General features: G+C 42.4%; 1 protein-coding gene across 1 annotated transcript in view; it reads right to left on the bottom strand.

Annotated features, from left to right (window-relative positions):
* Window positions 1-22,320, bottom strand: part of cntn2 (contactin 2) — a 73,725-nt gene extending 51,405 nt beyond the window's left edge. The window contains exon 1 of the mRNA XM_020483729.2: window positions 22,000-22,320. The gene's annotated coding sequence lies outside the window, so the exon portion shown is untranslated. The remainder of the gene's footprint in view (window positions 1-21,999) is intronic.
* Window positions 22,321-24,002: the final 1,682 nt, after the last annotated feature.

A 24,002-nucleotide genomic window follows, 5' to 3' on the forward strand; every position in this document is an offset into this window, starting at 1 on the left:
TAAACAAATCTAAATATATTTTAGATTTTAGATTCTTCAAAGAAGCCACCCTTTTGCCTTGATGACAGCTTTGCACATCCTTGGCATTCTCTCAACCAGCTTCACCTGAAATGCTGTTCCAACAGTCAGGTTCCCACATATGCTGAGCACTTGTTGGCTGCTTTACCTTCACTCGGTCCAACTCATCCCAAACCATCTCAATTGGGTTGAAGTCGGGTGATTGTGTAGGCCAGGTCATCTGATGCAGCACTCCACCAATCTCCTTCTTAGTCAAATAGCCCTTACACAGCCATTTGACTGGTACTGTATATATACTGTATATATATAATGTATATGTAACGATTGTCGTTGGTGGAAGGAGTAGACCAAAGCGCAGCGGGGTACGTGTTCATATTTCCTTTAATACACTCAACACTAAATACAAAAGAACAAGAGAATAAATTAACACCGAAACAGTCTGGTATGGTGCAAACACTGAAACGGAAACTAACCACCCACAAACAAAAGTGGGAAAACAGGCTACCTAAGTATGGTTCTCAATCAGAGACAACGATTGACAGCTGCCTCTGATTGGGAACCATACCAGGCCTAAACATAGAAAACAACACCTAGACATACAACATAGAATACCCACCCACATCACACCCTGACCAAACAAAAGTAGAAACATACAAAGCAGGGCGTGACAGTATATCCTTATAGTTCTATGTCTTGCGCTTTTTCAGTCTCTTCTTCCTCTCTTGCCCTCTATTCCCCAAACAGAGCACTGTCCATGGCAGGACAGTGCTCTGTCCTGCCATGACTCAGTGTTAGCTGGCTAGCACTGCCCTGATATTGCCAATGTAGTAGTTGGCTAACGCTGCCCTAACATTATCAGTGTGATAGCAGGCTAGCTGTGCAGGGCCCCAGCATTAGCAGTCTGCATCGTGTTCCCCTATAGCGCTTCACTGACTTTTAATTTGCACCTCTGCTGCTCGGCTTGTATCTGCTGCCCTGACAGTCCCTGGACTCCCACACCGCTCCAGCCAGCCAGTCTGTACTCAGACAGACACACACATTACCCAGCAAACTGGGAACATCCCCAGAACATTAGCTAAAATTCCCATACATTTATAGATAGGGTTTGATCTTTTTTTGTTTTAAATGAATATCCTTGGAAAGTTCTAACATTCACTAAAATGACGTGCACAACATCTGTAGCAACCACCACAGATCATTGCCTAAAAGTTCTCATTAGATTTTCAGGTAATGTAATTACACAATGTACCAGTAATGTTTTCTCAGTAACCCAAATTGGTTATGTGCAAAGTCCCAGAACATTACCTAGGTTGTGGAAAATGTTCTCATAACACAAAAACGGTCTCGTCATGCTGATGAATGTTTGTATAAAAAAGTCATTTAATCTTGCAAGAAGGTTTACAGAACAGCCTTTCTGAGTTCTTTAAAGTTTCCCAAAACATTTAATTAGGTTGTGGGAACGGTGTGGGTACATTACAAGAGATAGGTTCCCAAAACACACTCAGTTTGGTGAAATGTATACAATGTTTAAGTTAGGTTGCACAGTAAGTAGCCTTGCACAAGCGAGCCAGAACAGCTCATAGGGCAGAAGCCTATCTTCTGATTCTGTAGCATAAGGCAGCTTGATGTACAAGTACACTGCAGATCCTCTCAAGCTCTGTCTTGTTGGATGGGGAGCATCGCTGCACAACTATTTTCAGGTCTCTCCAGAGATGTCCGATCAGGTTCAAGTCCGGGATCTGGCTGGGCCGCTCAAGGACATTCAGAGACTTGTCCTGAAGCCACTCCTGTGTTTTCTTGGCTGTGTGACAAGGGTCGTTGTCCTGTTGAAAGGTGTACGTTAAGCCCAGTCTGAGGTCCTGAGCAGGTTTTCATCAAGAATCTCTCTGCACTTTGCTCCGTTCATCTTTCCCTCGATCCTGACTAGTCTCCCAGTCCCTGACACTTAAAAACATTCCCACAGCATGATGCTGCCACCACCGTGCTTCACAGTAGGGATGGTGCCAGGTTTGCTCCAGATGTGATGCTTGGCATTCAGGCCAAAGAGTTCAATCTTGGTTTTATCAGACCAGGGAATCTTGTTTCTCATGGTCTGCGAGTCTTTAGGTGCCTTTTGGCAAACTCCAAGTGGGCTGTCATGTGCCTTTTACTGAGGAGTGGCTTCCACTCTACCATAAAGGCCTGATTGGTGGAGTGCTGCAGAGATGGTTGGCTTTCTAGAAGTTTCGCCCATCTCCACAGAGGAACTCCGGGGCTCTGTCAGACTGACCATCCGGTTCTTGGTTCCCTCCGACCAACTCTATTCTTCCCCGGTTGCTCAGTTTGGCCTGGCGGCCAGCTCTAGGAAGAGTATTGGTGGTTCCAAAATTCTTCCATTTATGAATGATGGAGGCCACTGTGTTCTTTGGGACCTTCACAGCTGCAGATATTTTTTGGTACCCTTCCCCAGATCTTTGCCTCGACAATTCCTTTGACCTCATGGCTTGTTTTTTGCTCTGACATGCATTGTCAACTGCGGGACCTTACATAGACAGGTATGTGCCTTTCCAAATCATGTCCAATAAATTGAATTTACTACAGTTTTGAATTTAACCTGTTTCATTTTTATCATATGGTATTGTGCGTAAATTGATGAGAAAAACATTTATTTTAATAAATTTTAGAATAAGGCTGTAATGTAACAAAATATGGAAATAGTCAAGGGGTCTGAATACTTTCCGAATGCACTGCATATGGAAATCAGTCAATTGAAATAAATTAATTAGGCCCTAATCTATAGATTTCACATGTCTGGGAATAAAGATATGCATCTTTTGATCACAGATACCTTAAAAAAAGGGAGGGGCCTGGATCAGAAAACCGGGCAGTATCTGGTGTGACCACCATTGGCCTCATGCAGCGCGACACATCTCCTTCGCATAGAGTTGATCAGGCTGATTGTGACCTGTAGCATGTTGTACTCATTCCTCTTCCATGGCTGTGCGAAGTTGCTGGATAATGGTGGGAACTGGAACACGCTGTCGTAAATATTAATCCAGAGCATCCCGAACATGATCAATGGTTGACATATCTGGTGAGTATGCAGGTCATGGAAGAACTGGGACATTTTCACCTTCCAGGAATTGTGTACAGATCATTGTGACATGGGGCTGTGCATTATCATGCTGAAACATGAGGTGATGACGGCAGTTCAAATTGCCATAGATAAAATGCATTTGTGTTCTTTGTCTATTGCTTATGCCTGCCCATACCATTACCCCACCGCCACCATGGGGCACTCTGTTCACAACGTTGACATCAGCAAACCGCTCGCCCATACGACGCTATACACATAGTAGTTGTGAGGCTGGTTGGACGTACAGCCAAATTCTTGATAACAACATTGGAGGCGGCTTATGGTCGAGAAATTAACATTACATTCTCTGGCAACAGCTCTGGTGGTTAAAATGACAATTGCATGCTCCCTCAACCTGAGACATCTGTATAATTGTGTTGTGTGACAAAACTACCATTTTTTGGCCTTTAAATGTCCCCAGCACAAGGTGCACCTGTGTAATGATCACGCTTAATACGCTTCTTGATATATCACACCTGTCAGGTGGACGGATTATCTTGGCAAAAGAGAAATGCTCACTAACAGGGATTTGTACACAAAATTTGAGAAAAATAAGCTTTTTCTGGGATCTTTTATTTCAGCTAATGAAACATTGGACCAACACTTTACATGTTACGTTTACATTTTGTTTTCAGTCTGGTTTGAGCCTGTATTTAAGAAGCAGGTGAATAAATAAGTATACATGTTATTTAAATGAAGCTCTATCCAACTAAAATCACATTTCATAAGACACATTTCATCACATGGGATGAAGAACGAACATCGTAAAATACAGCGTTACAAGTACAAAGCATATGAAAAGGATGAACATTTTAATGACTCAGAAATGTTGTTCTGTGTCCTAAATAGACTGGGGAAAAATGAACTACCACAGAAATCCCCTTCTGGTGCAGAGGTTTAATGATTTGGCTGCAAAGCTGAAGATGGTAGGTTTCCTTTGAAAACATTGAGTCTCAGATATAATCTACTTAAATAGAGGATGCATTTCGTTTGTCCAGATTTATAAATCCAGTCTTAAAATGATGTAAAACTATAGAAATGAAATGGGTAAAAATGGACTGTTCAGCTTTTTAAAAAGCACACAATTTAATTCCTGCTTTAAGACGCTTCCTATGGTCCCCCTTGTCTTATTTTTCATTATCTGAAAAGCAAAAGTGATCCTAGATCAGCACTCATAGTCTTGTAAATATGGGCCCAGAAGCACATGAGTGAAGGTGAACAACCCATGTATTTTTATTAAACTAGGCAGGTCAGTTAAGAATAAATTCTTATTTACAATGACAGCCACAGAACAGCGGGTTAACTGCCTTATTCAGGGGCAGAACGACAGATTTTTACCTTGTCAGCTCAGGGATTTGATCTTGGCAACCTTACGGTTACTGGCCCAACAAGCTTAACCACTTGGCTACTTGCCACGCCATTTACCAGTATTTCCCTGGGTTATGTCTAAGAAGCATGGAATTCATGATTGAACATACATCCATCGCTATATATGGAAAAAATAAGACATAAGAGCGATTCTCTGGTGGCGCAGATGGTAAATGACTTGGCTTAAAAAGTAAATATTGCAGGTTTTATCCCGATGTGTGCAAATTGTCAACATATGAAGATTTTTTTTTGTTGTTGTGTTTGAATGAGTAAATGCTGGTAAATGTACTATGAATTAAATCAAAATGCTATGTTGCTATATCACCTACAATACATTTCTGAAATTGAATTTGCATTAAATCTGGAGAAAAACAATTGGGATCTGTTGTTCTGTGTTTTAAGGAATTACATGTTATGGCAATATTATGTCAAACGTTTTAAATGTTTCAGGGACCTCTAAGACAGTCAAATGTATTTTATGTGAACATAAATGCAATATTATGTGAAACCTAAAACAAATGGTGGAACATTGTGGGAATGTTCTCTGTGAAAATCAACAAGAATATTCTTGCAACATAACTTAATTTTACCTTTAGTCATATCAGTTAAGAACAAATTCTTATTTTCAATGACGGCCTAGGACAGTGGGTTAACTGCCTTGTTCAGGGGCAGAATGACAGATCTTTACAACCTTTTGGTTACAAGTCCACCGCTCTAACCACTAGGCTACGCTGCCACCCCAAATGCTCTGGGAACATTTAAAGAACAGACCAGGTGTTCTGTTAAGATTCTTAAAACATTATAGAAATGTCCTATGCAACTTAAACATTGCATGAATGTCATCACAACTGATGATATTTTGTGTTTTAGGAACCTATCTTGTAATGTAACCACACTGTTTCCTAAACTAAATGTAATGTTCTGGTAACTTTTAAAGAACTCAGAAAGGCTGTTCTGTCAACATTCTTGCAACATGAAAGGAGTGTTTTGTGCGCCCTGACACAAACATTATCTGAATGTCAACGCAACTGGACAGTTTGTGTTTTGGGAACCTACAATGCATTTGGAAAGTATTCAGGCCCCTTTACTTTTTGCATAAAATTGAGTTACATTACAGCCTTAATCTAAAAATGATTAAATACAAAATATCTACACAATACATCAGGAAAATGTTTTATACAAAGATCAGCAAGACTGGACAGTTTTTGTGCTATGAGAACATTTGCAGTGACCTAACTCATTTTCTTGGATCTTTCACAGAACAAATGTAGGTTTCCTGGATGGAATACGCATGTAACGGTTTTCTGGATGGAATACGCATGCACGCGCATGCACGTGAAACAGATCACACACACACACACACAGCTCACTGTCTCCCACTCAGTTCTCAATTTACAGAGTGCTTTAGGAGGCTAATTCATGGGGATGTGTGTGGACTCCTCAGCAGTGTGAGACCAGATCAGAACTCTTTTAGACGGGTCACATCTAATCACCCATGGTCATAACAAGTGTCACAGTCTCAACAGTCCCTACTGCACTAAGCCAGAGAGAACAAGTGTCACAAGCTCAACAATCTAGCCATTCAAACTATTAATTACACACATTATCACACTGACCAAGCTGAAAGAAGTGTGTCTCACTCACAGGATACAGAGTGTGTGTGTGTGTTAGTGTGTGAGTGGGAATCAGTGGGAATCAGACCCATTGAACTCCTTCATCTCTGCAGGAGAGATACGATGACTGGGAGGGATGACGTGTTGCTGGGATAGAACACCAAACCACTGTTCCCTGGTGGGGGTTTGGGAGTTCAGAACCAGAGTGTTACGACTGAGACTTCAGCAGAGAGAGAGAGTGAGAGAGAGAAGAGGTTCTGAACAAATGTATGTTCTCATTGGACAAGAATTAGCTCCTCCATTTGATAAGATGTTCTTCAGCTTCTTGCCTTCTGAACACAACCCAGCCCAATGCTTCAAAATATTCACTCCAAAGCAGTGGCCATCAACCTTTTCTGAGTCAAGATCACGTTCGCAGTTAAAAAGCAAGCCGAGATCTACTGCTCAGATTTTGACCAATTTTTTTATTTTTTATAATCTAATTAAAACAGTTCTGTAGGAATGACGATTGTGCAGTACATTATCACAGCATATTGGTTATATTTCTGGCCTGCAAATATTGTTCTTCTCAGACCTTATTATATTTCAAAACTCCAAGCTTTGATAACAAAATAGATCAGTTGGTGTAGCACCTGCGAGAAACAGCTGAACATAAATTTTAATAATTTGCAAATAATTAGCTTTTTTATTTTATTGGACAGATGGTACCTGCATCTGATGGTCATGGTGCTTTCAAGACAACTGGGAACTTGGGAACAAAAGGAGTTCCCCAGTGATCATCAGGTCAATAATTCAGAGCTCCAGAAAGATGCCAGAGTTTCTGACTTGGAATTCTGAGTTGCATGACCTACTTTTCCCAGTGGGATCTAGTGTCACACCCTGATCTGTTTCACCTGTCGCCCACCTTCCCCATTATCCCCTGTGTATTTATACCTGTGATCGCCAGTTCGTCTTGTTTGTCAAGTCAACCAGCATTTTTCTCAGCTCTTGCATTTTCCAAGTCTGTCTTTTGCTCGCCCCCCTGGTTTTGACCCTTGCCTGTCCTGTCTCTGGGCCTGCATGTGCGACTGTCCATTCTTCTTCTCCTCCCGCCGGCACAGGGTTCTTCTTTGTGGAGAAGAAGGACAAGACCCTGTGCCCGTGCATCGACTACCGGGTTCTCAACGACATAACTGTGAAGAGCCGCTACCCGCAACCACTCATCTCCTCGGCCTTCGAGCCGCTCCAGGGGGCCACCGTGTTTTCCAAGCTGGATCTATGGAACGCACCTGGTGCGGAAACGGGAAGGGGATGAGTTGAAGACCGCCTTCAACGCGGCCAGCAGTCACGATGAGTATGTGGTCATGCCATTTGACCTTACCATCTCCCCTTCTGTGTTCCAGGCTCTGGTCAATGATGTTCTCCGCAACATGAACCAGTTTGTCTTTGTCTTCCTAGATGACATCCTCATCTTCTCCCGTTCCACTCAAGAACATGTGCTCCACATCCAGTAGGTTCTCCAATGCCTCCTGGAGAACCAGCTGTTTGAAAAGCGGAGAAGTGCGAGATCCATTGTTCCACCATTTCTTTTCTGGGTTTCATCGTCGCCGCAGGGAGTGTGCAAATGGATCCCAGGAAGGTGAAAGCAGTGGTGGATTGGCACCAGCCAATCTCTAGGCTATGCGGCAGGGTTGGCTAGTAACCGAAAATAAGAATTTGTTCTTAACTGACTTTCCTAGTTAAATACAGGGAAAATAAAAACATTAAAACATCTATTGCTGCTTTATCCGGGGTTACAGCACCCTGGCTTCCCCTCACCTCGCCCAAGGTTCCATTCACGTGGTCTCCAGCTGCTGACCGGGCTTTCCGGGACCTCAAACATCACTTCACCACAGCTCCCATCTTGGTTCATCCGGACCCTTCGTTAGTTCGTGGTGGGGGCCGATGCTTCGGATGTCGGAGTGGGGGCAGTCCTGTCTCAGCTTTCTGCCCTGGTCCTCAAGCTACATCCCTGTGCCTTCTTCTCCCACCACCTCAACGCCACGGAAAATAACTACGATGTGGGGAATCGTGAGCTTCTTGCGGTGAAGATGGAGTTGAGGGAATAGAGGCACTGGCTGGAGGGGGCGGAACATCCATTCATCGTGTGGACCGACCACAAGAACCTTGAGAATCTCCGCACTGCCAAGCGCCTCAACTCCAGGCAAGCCAGATGGGCCCTGCTGTTCACATGGTTCAACTTCTCCAACTCGTACCGGCCGGACCCAAGAATGTCAAGCCGGATGCACTGTCCCGCCGCTATAGCCCCATGGGTACCACCCCTGAGTCCGAGACCATCCTTCCCACCTCGTGCCTGGTGACGACACTCAACTGGGGTATAGGGAAACAGGTCCGGGAGGCGCAGCGGTCCCAGCCCGAACCCTGGGGGGGCCATGATAATTGGATGTTTGTGCCTGACGCTGTCCGATCTGCGGTCCTAGAGTGGGCCCATTCATCCAGGCTTGCCTGCCACCCGGCTCCTGTCGGACCCTGGCCTTCGTGCGACAACGCCTTTGGTGGCCTACGACGGTTCCGGATGTCGCCACGTTTGTCTCCGCCTGCATGGGCTGTGCTCAGAATAAGACTCCTCGGCAAGCTTCGGCTGGTCTTCTGCAACCACTGCCTGTCCTGCACCGTGCCTGGTCCCACATATCCCTGGATTTCATCATGGGTCTCCCCCCGTCTGAGGGTAACACTGCCATCCTGACTGTGGTCGACCAATTTTCCAAGGCGGCTCACTTCATTCTTCTTCCCAAACTACCCTCGGCCAAGGAGACAGCCCAGTTCATGGTGCAGCATGTCTTCCCGATCCATGGACTGCCCGTGCACATGGTCTCCGACCGGGGGCCTCAGTTCTTGTCCCGGTTCTGGATGGCATTCTGATCCTTCATTGGGACATTCGCCAGCCTGTCCTCTTGGTTCCACCCCCAGTCCAATGTCCAGTCGGAGTGAGCCAACCAGGATCTTGAGACTACTCTGCGCTGCCTGGTCTCTGCCAACCCCACCTCCTGGAGCCAGCAGCTGGTGTGGGTCAAATACGCCCGCCTATCTCCGTTTGAGTGTTCCCTGTGGTATCAACCTCCGCTCTTCCCCGAGTAGGAGGAAGAGGTCAGCGTACCTTCTGCCCCGATGTTCGTCCACTGCTGTTGTCGTACCTGGAGGAGAGCCCGGTCGGCCCTCCTCAAGACCACCTCCGGGTATCGACAACAAGCGGATCACCATTGGACCCCGGCTCCCTGGTATCATCTCGAGCAGAAGTTATGGCTATCCACCCGGGATTTGCCCCTCTGGGTGGAATCCCGCAAACTCTCCCCCCGGTTTATCGGCCCATTTTCCATCTCCAAGATTATTACCTCTGCTGTTCATCTTCTGTTGCCCCGTACCCTTCGTATACATCCCACCTTTCATGTGTCCAGAGTCAAACCTATGTCTCACAACCCTTCGTCTCCTGTTTCCATTGTTACTTTGACAGTCTGCATCTGGGTTTTACCTTGATTCCTGATGTCTAGTTTTTTTTCGAGTTCCTAGTTGTCTTGAACCCATTGACGTCAGATATTTCCTTGTTCCCAGTTGTTTTGAACACAGCATTAGTTTTACTGGAGGGAGGGAGAGAGTGAGCAGCAGAAGGTCTGCCTCTCATGGTCCCTGCTCTCTTCTTCCTTTCCTCCGGTGAGATTGTCCAGAGAGAGGGGACACTGTCTTCCACCTGATGGGAGACACTCAAGTCACACCGCATCTGCCTCATGCACAAATTCATGTTGTTCCAATGACCAGAGAAAGTGCCTTAATATTAAAATAGACACGACGAGCTGCTAATAATAATAAGACGCAGGCAGGGCTATGAATACACTTGGCTACTCATTCAATTCAGCTGCAGCCGAGTGGAAGTAAGGAGAAGTGCGTTTTATGTTTGTAATAGTGTTGAATCAAAACAGTGTTGACAGTGCTGAATAAAAACTTAGACATGAACTCTCATAAAAACAGCAGCTCTTCGTTGTTTTCTTTGACAGTCTCTCTCTGATCATAGTCTTAAAAGTTATGACATCTCATGTATACTTGTATCAAACTTCGCTGTGGCCGGGGATTGTGAAAGCTGTTGGCACCTTGATTTTAGCTATCCAATTGGCCAGTGCAGTGGGCAAACTCAATTTAGCCAAAGACCTCTCTGTCCACTGGACAAATTAAATGGTTCAAAATGGGAACACTTTGCCTACCCGGTACGCAGGGCTTCTGAATCAAGTGCACCTACCGCCAACAGCGTAAAAATAAAGGACCGTGAGTCTTTATCATTGGATTTTCTACAGAAATGTTGGTGATCGGCTAGGAATGCCTTGAAGATCGACCAGTGGATCGCAATCAACCGGTTGGTACCCACTGCTGTAGTTAGAGATTAGAAGGTCAGAGCAAAGATGGTCCAGAGGAATCATCTGGAGAGATTGAATGACTGATATCTCCTTCCATCGCTCATAGCCTGTAAGAACAGTATATGTAATAACTTTTCTATTTGTAAAAAAAAAAAAAAAAAAAGATTTAATAGACTTTTAACTTGCTGGTAACCGTAATAACATGTTGACCTGTAAATGTAATAACGTTTTACGCTAAATGTAATAAGTTATTACATTAACAAGTGTTGAGTAACAACTGTTTGTGTGAATAATGTAATAATTTCAACCAGTCATGTAATAACATTTCAAAATCAATGCTTTTATATACTACTTTGCTCAATTTGATGCACATACAGGGCCTTCAGAAAGTATTCATGCCCCTTGACTTATTCCACATTTTGTTGTGCTACAGCCTGAATTCTAAATGGATTAAATATGTTTTTTTTTCACCCATCTACACACAATCTACACACAATACCCCATAATAACAAAGAAAAACATGTTATGAGACATTTTTGCAAATGCATTGAAAATTAAATACAGAAATGTCTCATTTATATAAGTATTCACACCCCTGAGTCACTACTTTGTAAAAGCACCTTTGGCAGTAATTACAGCTGTGTGTCTTTCTGGGTAATTCTCCAAGAGCTTTCCACATCTGGATTGTGCAACATTTGCCCATAATTCTTTTCAAAATTCTTCAAACTCTGTCAGATTGGTTGTTGGTCATTACTAAACAACCATTTTCAGATCTTGCCAAAGATTTTCAAGTAGATTTTAGTCAAAACTGTAACTTGGCCACTCAGGAACATTCACTGTCTTCTTTGTAAGAAACTCATGTGTAGATTTGTTTTTAGATTAAAGTCCTGCTGAAAGGTGAATTAATCTCCCAGCGTCTGGTGGAAAGCAGAATGAACCAGGTTTTCCTCTAGGATTTTGCTTGCGCATTGCTCCATTCCATTATATCCTGAATAACTCCCCAGCATAACAATTACAAGCATACCCATTAAATTGTGCAGCTATCACTATGCTTGAAAATATGGAGAGTGGTTTTCAGTAATGTGTTGTATTGGATTTGCCACAAACACTTTGTATTCAGGACAAAATGTTAATTGCTTTGCCAGCTTTTTTGCAGTATTACTTTAGTGCCGAATATTTTTATTCTGTACAGGCTGTCACACCCTGATCTGTTTCACCTGTCCTCATTATTGTATCCACCCCCTCCAGGTGTCGCTTGTTTTCCCCAGTGTATTTATCCCTGTGTTTCCTGTCTCTCTGTGCCAGTTCGTCTTGTATTTTTCAAGTCAACCAGCGGTTTCCTGTTCTCTTTTGCTAGTCCTCCCGGTTTTGACATTTGCCTGTTTCTGGACTTTGTACTTGCCTGCCTGACCATTCTGCCTGCCTTCACCACGAGCCTGTCTGCCACTCTGTACCTTCTGGACTCTGATCTCGTTTTTATCTTTTTGCCTGTCCACAACCATTCTCTTTCCTACCCCTTTGGATTAATAAACATTGTAAGACCTCAACCATCTGCCTCCTGTGTCTGCATTTGGGTCTTGCCTTGATACAGGCTTCCTTCTTTTCACTCTGTCATTTAGGTTTGTATTGTGGAGTCAACAATGTTGTTGATACATCCTCAGTTTTCTCCTATCACAGTCATTCAACTCTGTAACTATTTCAAAGTCACCATTTGCCTCATGGTGAAATCCCTGAGTGGTTTCCTTCCTCTCTGGCAACTGAGTTAGGAAGACACCTGTCTGGGTGTATTGATACATCATCCAAAGTGTGTTTAATAACTTCACCATGCTCAAAGGCATATTCAATGTCAGATTTTTATTATCCATCTACCAATACATCTGCATTGCTTGCTGTTTGGGGTTTTAGGCCGGGTTTCTCTACAGAACTTTGTGCCATCGGCTGATGTAAAAAGGGCTTTATAAATACATTTGATTGATTGCATAGATGCCTTTCTTTGCGAGGCATTGGAAAACCTTCCTGGTCTTTGTGGTTGAATCTGTCTGAAATTCACTGCACGACTGAGAGACCTTACAGATAATTGTGTGTGTGGGATACAGACATAAGGTAGTCATTCAAAAATCAAGTTAAACATTATCATTGCACAGAGTGAGTCCATGCAACTTATGTGACTTAGTAAGCACATTTTTACTCCTGAACTTAGGCTTTGCCATAACATAGGGGTTGAATACTTATTGTCTCAATAAATTTCAGCTTTTCCTTCTTGATGAATTTTTTTCAAAAAAATTGAAAGACATATTCCCACTTTAACATGATGGTGTATTGTGTGTATGCCAGTGACAAACCAATCTCAATGTAATCCATTTTAAATGCAGGCTGTAACACAACAAAATGTGGAAAAAGTCAAGGGGTGTGAATACTTTCTGAAGGGACTGTACCACCCCCACTGCCAATTCCAACACAAATAAACTCATGCACATCATATAGGAATACTCTTACATAGACACTCACAAGCACACATTGACAAAGTTTGTCCCAAGGACATTGCATCATGGTCTCCTGGAGATGTACACTTGTTGGTGTACTATTTTTGTGAGGACTTCTGGTATACACACACATATCATATTTTAACATACTGTAGTTTTAACTTACATGTTTTACATTTCATACAATAATTATTGATTAACACATCCTCACTTGGGATTTGAACTCACAACATCTTAATTCACAGGGTTTCAATCTTCCTGCTATGCCACCATGTCTGTATGCATGACTGATTTCACCTGTATGCCTATTGCATTTCAAAGTAAATATCAGCTCTGTTAAAAACACACTCAAGAAAAACTATTACATTTATCATAGTGATTCAGGAGTAAAATTAAAACAGATTATACCACAGCGTGGGTGAATACTAATTTCTGATTGGCTAGAAAGGCACTCTAGAATGGACATTAAAACCAGATAAGGGGACAATTGTGAAAAGATATCGGGACACCTTGCAATCATGACTTAATAAGCACTTACACATACAGACTGTTCTTGCCACAAAGTTACAGAAAGGTAAACCAACAACCACACAAACTGTAATTGGATACATTGTAAACACAGGTCCAACGTGTCCCAACACTTATACTTAGCTAGTTGGCTAGCTAGCATGTATTTGTTTATGCACAGACATGTTTGGGGAGGATTTGATGACCTAGCGTGTTGAATGATGAACATGAAATTCTCTGGTCCCTACTGTTGCAGTCATGACGCATGTGGCACTATGCTGCCAAATCCTCACACATGTTTGGAGTTACACGAGCTGTTTTCAGCAACTGGTATTTTTGAATTCAGTTGTCATATTGCCAGGTTTGCTAGCAACAAAGTATTTAGCTAGCTTCTACCCAAGCAATTGATATGCAATGTGATCTCCTCCTAATGAACAGCGTTGAGTGTCCTGACAAGAAGGCAAACTTTTCTAGCTACTTTTCTAGCATAATCGGGTATAATCAGCTCATTGTTATGGATGTATTCAAATAAATGTCAATAGAGAACAGCTACTTTGCTGTTATACTGGTTTAGTATTTAAGTTTAGTCATAAAATACATTTGAATCATTTCATCCTTCATTAACTGTAGTATTTCACAGTCGACTAAAACGCTGGACAACGTATGTCTAGATTTAGTCACAGACACTTTAGTCACATAATAGTCAGTGCTTCTATTAAATAATGAATACTTAGACTACCTTCCATCACATTTACAGTGCATTCGGAAAGAATTCAGACCCCTTGATTTTTTCCACATTTTGTTAAGTTACATCCTTTAAAAAATGTATTACATTGTTTTTCCCCTAATCATTCTACACACAACACCCCATAATGACAAAGCCCCCCCAAAAATTGGGGGGCATTTTTGCAAATGTATTATCAATTTAAAAAGTTAATATCACATTTAATAAGTATTCCGACTCTTTACTCAGTACTTTGTTGAAGCACCTTTGGCAGCGATTACAGCCTCGAGTCTTCTTGGGTATGACACTACAAACTTGGCACACCTGTAAAGGTATTTGGGGAGTTTCTCCCATTCTTCTCTGCAGATCCTCTCAATCTCTGTAAGGTTGGATGGGGAGCGTCAGTGCACAGCTATTTCCAGGTCTCTCCAGAGTTGTTAGATCGGGTTCAAGTCCGGGCTCTGAATGGGCCACTCAAGGACATTCAGAGACTTGTCCCAAAGCCACTCCTGCATTGTCTTGGCTGTGTGCTTAAGGTTGTTGTCCTGTTGGAAGGTGAACCTTCACCACAGTCTGAGGTCCGGGGGTGCTCTGTAGCAGGTTTTCATCAAGGATCTCTTAATTAAGGATGATCAATGGAAACAGGATGCACCTGAACTCAATTCCAAGTCTCATAGCAAAGGGTCTGAATACTTATGTAAATAAGTATGTATTTCTCTTTTTTATTTCGAATAAATTTGCAAACATTTCTAAAAACCTGTTTTGGCTTTGTCATTATGGGGTATTGTGTGTAGATTGATGAGGAAAAAAGTATTTAATCCATTTTAGAATGAGGCTGTAACTTAACAAAATGTGGTAAAAGGGGTCTGAATACGTTCTGAATGCGCTGTAGATGGCCTTGCCCAAATAGTCCTAGTATCCCCTCATATACCTTAGCTTACCTTAGCAACATTGATATTGTGGTAGATTGTAAAGTCTTGACCGAAGGTTAAACAATTTACAACTCTTATTTGAACCCCATCATACCCATCAAGGGCTTGTTGTTGTGAGATGTATTGACAAGTTGAAATCACAAGCTGTCTGTTTAAGCAACTAGCACACAGCTCAGACACCCATACATACCCCACAAGACATGCTACTAGAGTTCACTTCACAGTCACAAAGTCTAGAACAGACTAGGTGAAATGCACAGACAGACTACATAGAGCCATGACTACATGGAACTCTACTCCACGTCATGCAACCCAGTCAAGCAGTAAAATCAGAGGGGGGGGGGGGGGGGGGGGGGTAATAACAGTGCTTCCTATGAAAAGGGGAACATTTGCGCTTTCCAAAAATATTACTGTACTCCTAATATTCAACCAATAGCATTACTTTTCCCCAAAGGAATAAGCAGCCACAACTCAGATTTGCGGACTGCGGAGCAAGAGAGGCAAAACAGATGAATAAATTACAGAGCACATGGGAAAATAGAGTTTCTGATATGATCAAAGAAAAAATTGCCTACATGAAAGTAAGGGAGAGAGAAAACATTGCTGTTTTTAGTTGAAGTTAGTTACAAGTGAAGTGTCCTGGCTTTACATCAGTTCAAACAATGTACTTGTGACTGGGGTGAATGCCTGGGAGCTACTGTATGTGGGAGAGCCGGGCAGATCAGCTCAATCAGACCACGCAACTGAAAGACCTCAACTCTGCCGATGAGAGGATTGTATGAAATATTCTGAATGAGTGCATTCTTGTGATTGGACAAAACAGATGAAAAGGAGCTTCATGTCAAATCAAATTTCCATTAGTCTCAAGTGGAATTCTTGTCTCGTCACATTTCCGTAGACTAAAATTAAAATAAAATTGTAATAGTTATAGATTTTTTTAAAGGGCATCCATCATAGTTTTAGTCAGGAAAAATAGGTTGCTGACAATTATTTTTTGTCATAGTTATTGTTGACAAAAATGAACACTTTAGCGTAAACACTAACCTTAAAAACCCCACACCATTTCATGACTTTATTTATAATGGTTTGGGCCACCTGGGACCATCATGTGACAAATACCTTCAAGAACTTCCAGGGAAGCTTCAGGGGACCGGGACACAATGTCGCATGAACGTCCTAAAAACATTCTAGGGGACGTCCCGGGACCAACCAGGAACTAGAAAAGACCTCCAGGGGACCATGACACAACGTCCCAAGAACGTCCTAAAAACGTCCTTGAGTATGTCCCCGACAAACTGGGAACTAAAGAAAACCATCAGGGGACCATGACACAAAAAATGTACTGACATGGTCCTCGGCGACATCCTGGGAACTTACAGGGAAATAGACAAAGGTCCCCCAGAGAACATTCCCTTACGACCATCACACAATGTCCTAAGGACTAGTAAAATGAACGTCCTGAGAATGTCTAAAAAGGTCTTGACATGGTCCTCAGTGACGTCCTGGGAACTTACATGGAACTAGAAAAAGGTCTCCCAGAGAATGTTCCCCTGGGACCATCACGGGGTGTCCTAAGGACTAGTAAAATGAAAGTCCTGAAAAAATTCTACAAAGGTCCTGACATGGTCCTCTGGGATGTCCTAAAACTAGACAAAGGTCCCCAGAGAACATTCCCTTGGGACCATCACGCAATGTTCTTAGAACGCTCTCAGAACATCAGAGAGATAACGTTGTGCCGAAACCCTTAAGGGGCCTAATGGGAACTTTGCAGAATGTCCTAAGGACCTTCACTGTTTGCTGGGTTACTGCTGTTCAGTCTTCATGTCAATTAATGCATGTATGTATGTGCATTTATTGTGGTTTTTTTGCTGTTTATAGTGTGTGAAGTCGTAAATTCTTTGTCAATATATTCTGTCTGTATACAATCTTTATCGCCTATATTCACCATTTCACTGAATTGAATTCTGGGTATATGTAAATGTCCTTTGCGAATAAAGGTGATTCTGATTCTGAATGTAACATACTGTAGCTATCTCAATCGTTATTTGAAATAATTTTGGTGATTTAACAGCAATTGCTAGCTAGCTAAAATGTAGCTAGCTAGATACAAATCCCCCTAGATACAACCATGTCTCATAGTCAAGGCCTGAGATTTGTAAATGAAAGAGGAATATAATAATATGAATTTAATGGAGTTTCCCATTTTCACAATTAGAGTTTCTGGCACAGCACAGAAATGCCCTTAACCAGACGGTGTGACAAAGGCATTTCCTAACAGACCTGCTAACTTTCTTTGTTGTTACTTTAAGGTTGGAACCAACATGCAGTACCTCCAGCAGGAAGAGAGGCAAAAACCATTATTCCGCCAGCCCAGGGACAAGCTACACAAATCACAGCCCTGTGTAATGTTCAATGTAACTACATTGCTGGACTTCATGTATTTGTATTGTTTAAAAAAAAATGTACAAATAAAAATAAATGTATGGTTTAAACATGTATTTAAATGTTTATTTGTTTAGCTGTTAGTGATAATTCCGCAAGTGTTAATACATTTGTGTTTACATCAATAAGCCATTATGTATGTTATGAATAACCAAAGGTGTCTGACCTTATAGTAAGTACAGCGTCATATGATACAAGGCATTTATGTATGTGTTATAAATTATCAAATGGGCCCAGCACCGCGTGGTATGGCTCGTTTTTGTAATGTGCACGTTTGTGTACTGAGGAACTTGTCAATTGGTTCTAGAAGAAATACACTTTCAATTTCTTTAGGTTTGGGGCTTTCATCAAGGTAAGTGGTTCTTGGGGTAACATCGTCCCCAGGCTATTGCATACATAGCACATATAAGTGTGGGATATCAATCATTCAAGTTGGCCTTAGTGGCAGTGACCATAGAATTCTATAGGAGTGGCCTTACTGATGTCGTAACATTTGCTGTTCATTAATGTGAAGACTGTTATATCATCAAATCAATTCTCTATGTGATTAAACTAATCATGGAATAGTAATTAACTAGGAAGTTGGGGCACCACGAGAAAATGTTGTTTAAAGAGTTGCAATTTCACAATTTTAACTCTTCACATATTTTCATATCTTATCGATTACAGTCACTTCATAATGTATTATTACCTCATCAATCATATTCTGAATGTCGTAATCCCTTGGATATCTGCACGAACCCTAGCATAAATTAGCGATATACAAATTGGCTTAAGTATTTATTTACTAACTAACGAAATAATCACACAGAATTATATAAATACACTCACAAGAAAAAGTCCCGAGTGGAGGAAACCGATATGACGGCTTGGTAGACAAATGAAAGAGGTGGGGACAACTCAAGAGCGGGAAAGCCAGAGAAAAAACACGAATATACAGTTGATAACTACACCCATGGAAATGCTAATACTTTACAAAGAGCTATATAAAGAAATTTGATTTGATATGATTTGAACATGCACAGCCGCTTATTCGAAAATAAATTGCAATTTACATATTTACAAGTGTATGCCTTTGTTGTCTCTCGCCGGTCCGTCTGCTGGAGAGAGTCGACATAAAGTCTCTGGTTGCGTTCCCCAGAAGTCCCAAGGACTTTCTTGGTTGTAGTTTTCTCAGCGAGCTCTGGATAATGTCTGTTGTAATGGATACTTCAGACGTACCCCTGATCGCTTGATAAGGAAATGTTCTCCAGAATGGATCTTTCAGAGTACCATTCGGTCGTTCGATCGGTTGCATTTACCAGACTAAAATACTTAAACAGCTGCAGACTGAATAATTGGTCTTTGGTTTGTAGATTTCTTAACCATTTCAGCGTGGGGATGATGCCCACGTTCTCTGGTCTTGTCCTTTGGTAGAGTTGTAGTTTAAACCATTCTACAACATCTGGCTCATGCCTTGGTCTGCTTGGTCTATATAGTGGTAGATTTCTCAACCATTTGTAACGTATTCAGCTGGCGCTGCACGTGATTGGTCTCATGTCACTATTTCTATTTAAATTGCCAACCATTTCCATGCTTTCTGGTCTCATATACATTTTGTCGGAAGTGGGTTTTATACTGGAGTAGAAAAGGGGGCGTTCCATGACGCCGATGTAAATGTCTGTGCTCACAGGGGCATGGCCACTGACTGATCATAAGTTTCTATGAAAAACATAAGTTTACCATTCAACATTTTATTACGTTTACCGGCAAGTTATTAGAATTACCTGGTTAATTACATAAAAAATGTAAAAGTTATTACAAATAGAAAACGTATTACATTTACCGGTGTTATTACATTTACCGTTGTTACAGAGCCTATCAAAGAGGAGCTTTAGAGCATCAAAAGGAGAAGGATGCGAATCACTGAGCTCTTCCATAACTAATCAGGGCACCCCCAGAACCTTCAAAACATAGACATGGTCCCCCCCATAATGTGTTAGTTGGTCTAGTCCTTTCCATAACCTTAACCTTAACCCTTTAACCTAACTCCAAAGCTTAACCCTAACCTTAACCCTAACCCCATTGTGATGGACATCCACAAAATGATTCATAACATACAAAAAGTAACATATCATACTAAATGGAGTTTCTCAGATTTACGTACAGAATTATATGAAATGCTCTGAGACAAGGTTGTTGCACCATGCAGCCAAATACTCTGTCAAGTTCAATTGTAGCCTTGTAGTTCCCAATCTGAGAGGGTTCCATACAGAACAAAGCATTCCACCAATATTCTATCTGCTCTATTTGCCAGTGTAAGACAAAGCATTCCTCTCCCTTCTATCGGTTCTAGATCTAAGATTCTAAGACGCTCTGCAGTGGTGCCATGAGTCACTGAGCAAAACATGCATACGTACATGCGCGCACACACACGCACGCACGCGCGCGCGCACACACGCGCGCGCACACACACACACGAACACACACACACACGCAATACAGACACACAGAGCTCTGAGGGAGGATTGACCCCTGTGGTCAGCCCCTCGTTAGAGGGAGCAGAAGGAGTCTTTGAGCTAGTGGTGGGTCACCGAGACACAGAGACACAGCCAACGGGGGAAAGACAGATGCTCCGGCTAAAGGAGCTAAGCATGCATGGGAGGGCTAACCTTGCCAAGTTTAAAACGAGAGGAACCCCAGTACATCATCAGCAACATGAGAAGAAAGTAAATGTGCACAGCGGTCACACAGTGTCCAGGCCTCAGCCTGATCATTGCTGAGGTGGTGGTGATACAGCCTTGCTGGCTTTCACATAGGAAGACAGTGCTGCTGCAGCAACACAGAGATACAAAACTAGAGGGATTCTCAAGGCTCCTCAAGGCTGAGTAGCCTATTCACGCTGTAACAACACTATAGCTAACATCTCAATTTGAGGATTAGCATGGGTGTCCTCACCACAATGCAACACTGTCACAGGCTCACAATGCCTAGATGATAGAGCAATATCCATCTCTACTACCTCTATCTTTGCCTCTTACTGGCCTTCCCAGTAAGTAGGTTACTATCACATCATCCTAAAGTAGCAGGTGTAGAAGAAATGCCTGGAACCAAACCCCCACATTCTGGTCTTGATGAGAATTTTTTTTAACTGTTGGGGAGGTTATTTTCTGCACTGTTCAACCAATCCAGTAAATATGAAGTAGGAGTTAAGACATACTGTTGCATTGTTAACGTCCAAAAGTGGAAGTCAGGCGCTAACTTACATTTCCCCTGGAAACCTGAATTTATGGTAATTGTTGGCAACTCTGCTAAGGTTACTATCACACCAACGCAAGCGTGGATGCTTGACTGTTTCTGCACTGAACATTCAAAACATGCTACAGTGTTGCTTTGCCAAATAGACCAGAGCAAAAAAAAGCATAAACATGCACATTCACCCTCCGCTCGCAACTTGTGTACTAACTTCGTAGTACTACGAATTTAATACAACGTACTTTAGAGGTGTTCTGTTGATAGCATGAAGACGCATTGATTTATTATACACTGACTGTGCTGTCGCTCGAGATAAAGAGAAACCCGAATAGGCTATTATGTGAAAAGGTTCATATTAACATTCAACACGAACTGTCTGGAGTGGTGCTCTACAACCTGGGCGCAATGCAGCGAGATACTGTATGTTCTGAATCCTGTATGTTCTTCAACATTATATGAGTCATTTGATATGTACAGTATTAACATATTGCATGTGCCCTTTCCCTTCAGCACTATTAGCCTACTCTCTTGATTGCGTTCACTGTTAACTGTGGACTGTTTCCTTCCCCATCTTTCCTCAGTCTACTCTACTTGACACCGCTGCTGGGTGAGTCGGACGTGTGTGTGCGCGCGCGTGAGCGACAGTGTGCGCCGGTGGCATCAACTATAGGTCATACACCTGCCCGCCAGCCGTTCTCCTAGGCATCGTATGATGAAGGTAGGCTGTGGGTACCCTATATTCACCGGGAGAAGCCGTAGGGTTTCTCCACCTAAAGGTTGAACTAAACTGAGTTTCCCGTCACTTTAGCTGAGATAAAAACCAAAACACAAGCTAGCGTCAATGGAGCATGAACCATGCCCATGTTTGCCCCGGTAAACTATGGGAATAATCCATGAGATGTCTCAAAACGAGATGGAGGGGGGGGGGGGGGGTAACTCTAGAAGTATAATCATGCTAAATGGCATATCAGTGCGTATCTCCATCCCACACACAGTTAGTGCGTCTAATGAGGTAAAAACGGAAAACCAAACCTAAACAACCGCTCAAGCGATATCATGCATTTTGAAGCTCCTTCAACGACAGGTAAACACAAGGTTTAATCCGCCCAATTTTTAGGTCAGACAACAAACACATCTCATCTGATAGTGCGACAGATAAATATAAATGCGCATTTACCTACCTCAATTAGCGGAGGAGAGCGAGCGTTTTTATTTATTTCTCTCTGCTGGCGGAGAGATGCTGAGATGTGGGTTCACTCCGGCCAGAAGGGATGTGTAGACGGTTGATCATGCGCAAGAGACACACTGATGCAGCCCGCTCAGAACGCCCTGTAATAAAGGAGACCACACGGGATTTTCAGATAATAGAAGCGTCTCTAGCCTCATCTGACAGATCTTTGTTGTCCCTCCCTCTCTCTCTACCTCGCTCTCCCTTTCCCCCCTCTCTCCCTCTCTATCTCCGTTTTGTCGTCGCTCACGCTCTGTTTCCTGTCTCCCCCCTTCTGCGCTACTCAATTTAGTCAAGCTGCAGCCCCTGTCGCATTAGGATGTCCTCTCTCTCTATCTCCCTCTCATTTTCTAAAAGCAGCCCGCTTCTTTTTCTTTCGCTGCTATAATCCTTTCCCACCTTTCTCTCCCCCTTCTCTCACCTTCTGTTCTCTTCTCCTCTAGAATGAAACGAAGAAAAACAAAACGCGCCTGCCTCGCTTTTGTTGCCGGCCTCTCATACGCAGCAGCTACTCATTTTAGAATAGGAGCATCGGTGATTCCCTCCCCTTTCTCCCCTTTTCTCCCCCTCGCTGTTTCTCGACCGTGTGTGCTGCGCACCCGCCCCCCATCCCCCATCCCTCCCTTCACACCTCACTAATGAACATCTCATGCCCCAATATGCACACAATGTCATCACGGAGTGGGACCGGCTGTCGCACTGGGTGCTCAAGCGCTCTCCATAAAATGATTTCCTCCGACTTTATTACACCAGTCTCATCTAGGAGTCTAGGCCTACAAACACCTGAGCCCCGCTCCCAGCCTATGGGCCACATTAGGCCGCTGACACTCACAGCACTAATGACAAAAGAACAGGCACAATATGAATTAGAGCCATATATAGCCTAGGCTACATATGACTTCACAAGGAATAGTATCATGCAAAAATACAGTAAGAAGACATGCAAGTTTAATTTGAGCACTATTACAAAGCACATCCACACAGGCCTATTGTAGAGATTAACCATAGGTTAAGACAATTATCGCATACAAGACACTATTAGACATGCGTAGACTAGACAGACTAGACAGAGAACTGCAACATAACATGTAATGTATATCTTCACGGTTAAGATAACTCATAATACACCCATGTAGATCAGTGGTAGGTGAATTACTTACATGAGTGACACTGTATATGGGACAATTCCTTCATAGGCAAGTAATGGGTCCGTTACTGTGACAACATTCAAATCACCATTGTTGCAGAAAGTCAACATCAAATAATGTGCCAACATGAGTGTAGTTGACATGAACATGTCCAAATGTTTACTTAATCTAATTAACTCTAATAAAAAGACAGGTCATGCATTAAATGTAGTCTGAAATGAGAAAGAAATGAATTGAACCCAATGTCATTTGCAGAATGGGAAAGTGTTGTAGGTGACGGTAGCAGCGGTAGCAAGCAGAGTGAAATGGAGTCAAACTAATTCAGTATGCAGACTCATAGTATCTACAGTATCAAACAGTGCAGGCCTGAGTCCAAGACTGTCATCTTGGCTGCATTTGAATCTCAGGGAGAGGTCAGAGTGGTTGCTGTATTATTGTGATATGCTGGAGCTGAAAGAGCGAGAGAGAGAGAAAACACCAACAACAATTTCTTTAAAAAATATATTGAGTATTTCTCTCTTTATACAAATGAAACTACACAATGTGTGAACAATCCACGTTTCAATGGGATGCTGAGAAGATTAAATAACAGACAATGTAGACATGTGGGCCGGCTGTAAAACTCTGTGGGCTATCCATTCATTTTCAGACAAATCATTTAGTTGTTAGAAGTTTTTCATTGGAGAAGTTTATGAAGTAACCTAGAAAAATCTTGTTGTTCTGTTTTACTGCATGGGGAAATTACTCAATAAATTAAATAAGTTGTACATATACAAATTGTTTTAGTTGTAATATTTGGTCCACTCAA

Source organism: Oncorhynchus kisutch, linkage group LG5 (genome assembly GCF_002021735.2).
Source record: "Oncorhynchus kisutch isolate 150728-3 linkage group LG5, Okis_V2, whole genome shotgun sequence".
Taxonomy (NCBI): domain Eukaryota; kingdom Metazoa; phylum Chordata; class Actinopteri; order Salmoniformes; family Salmonidae; genus Oncorhynchus; species Oncorhynchus kisutch.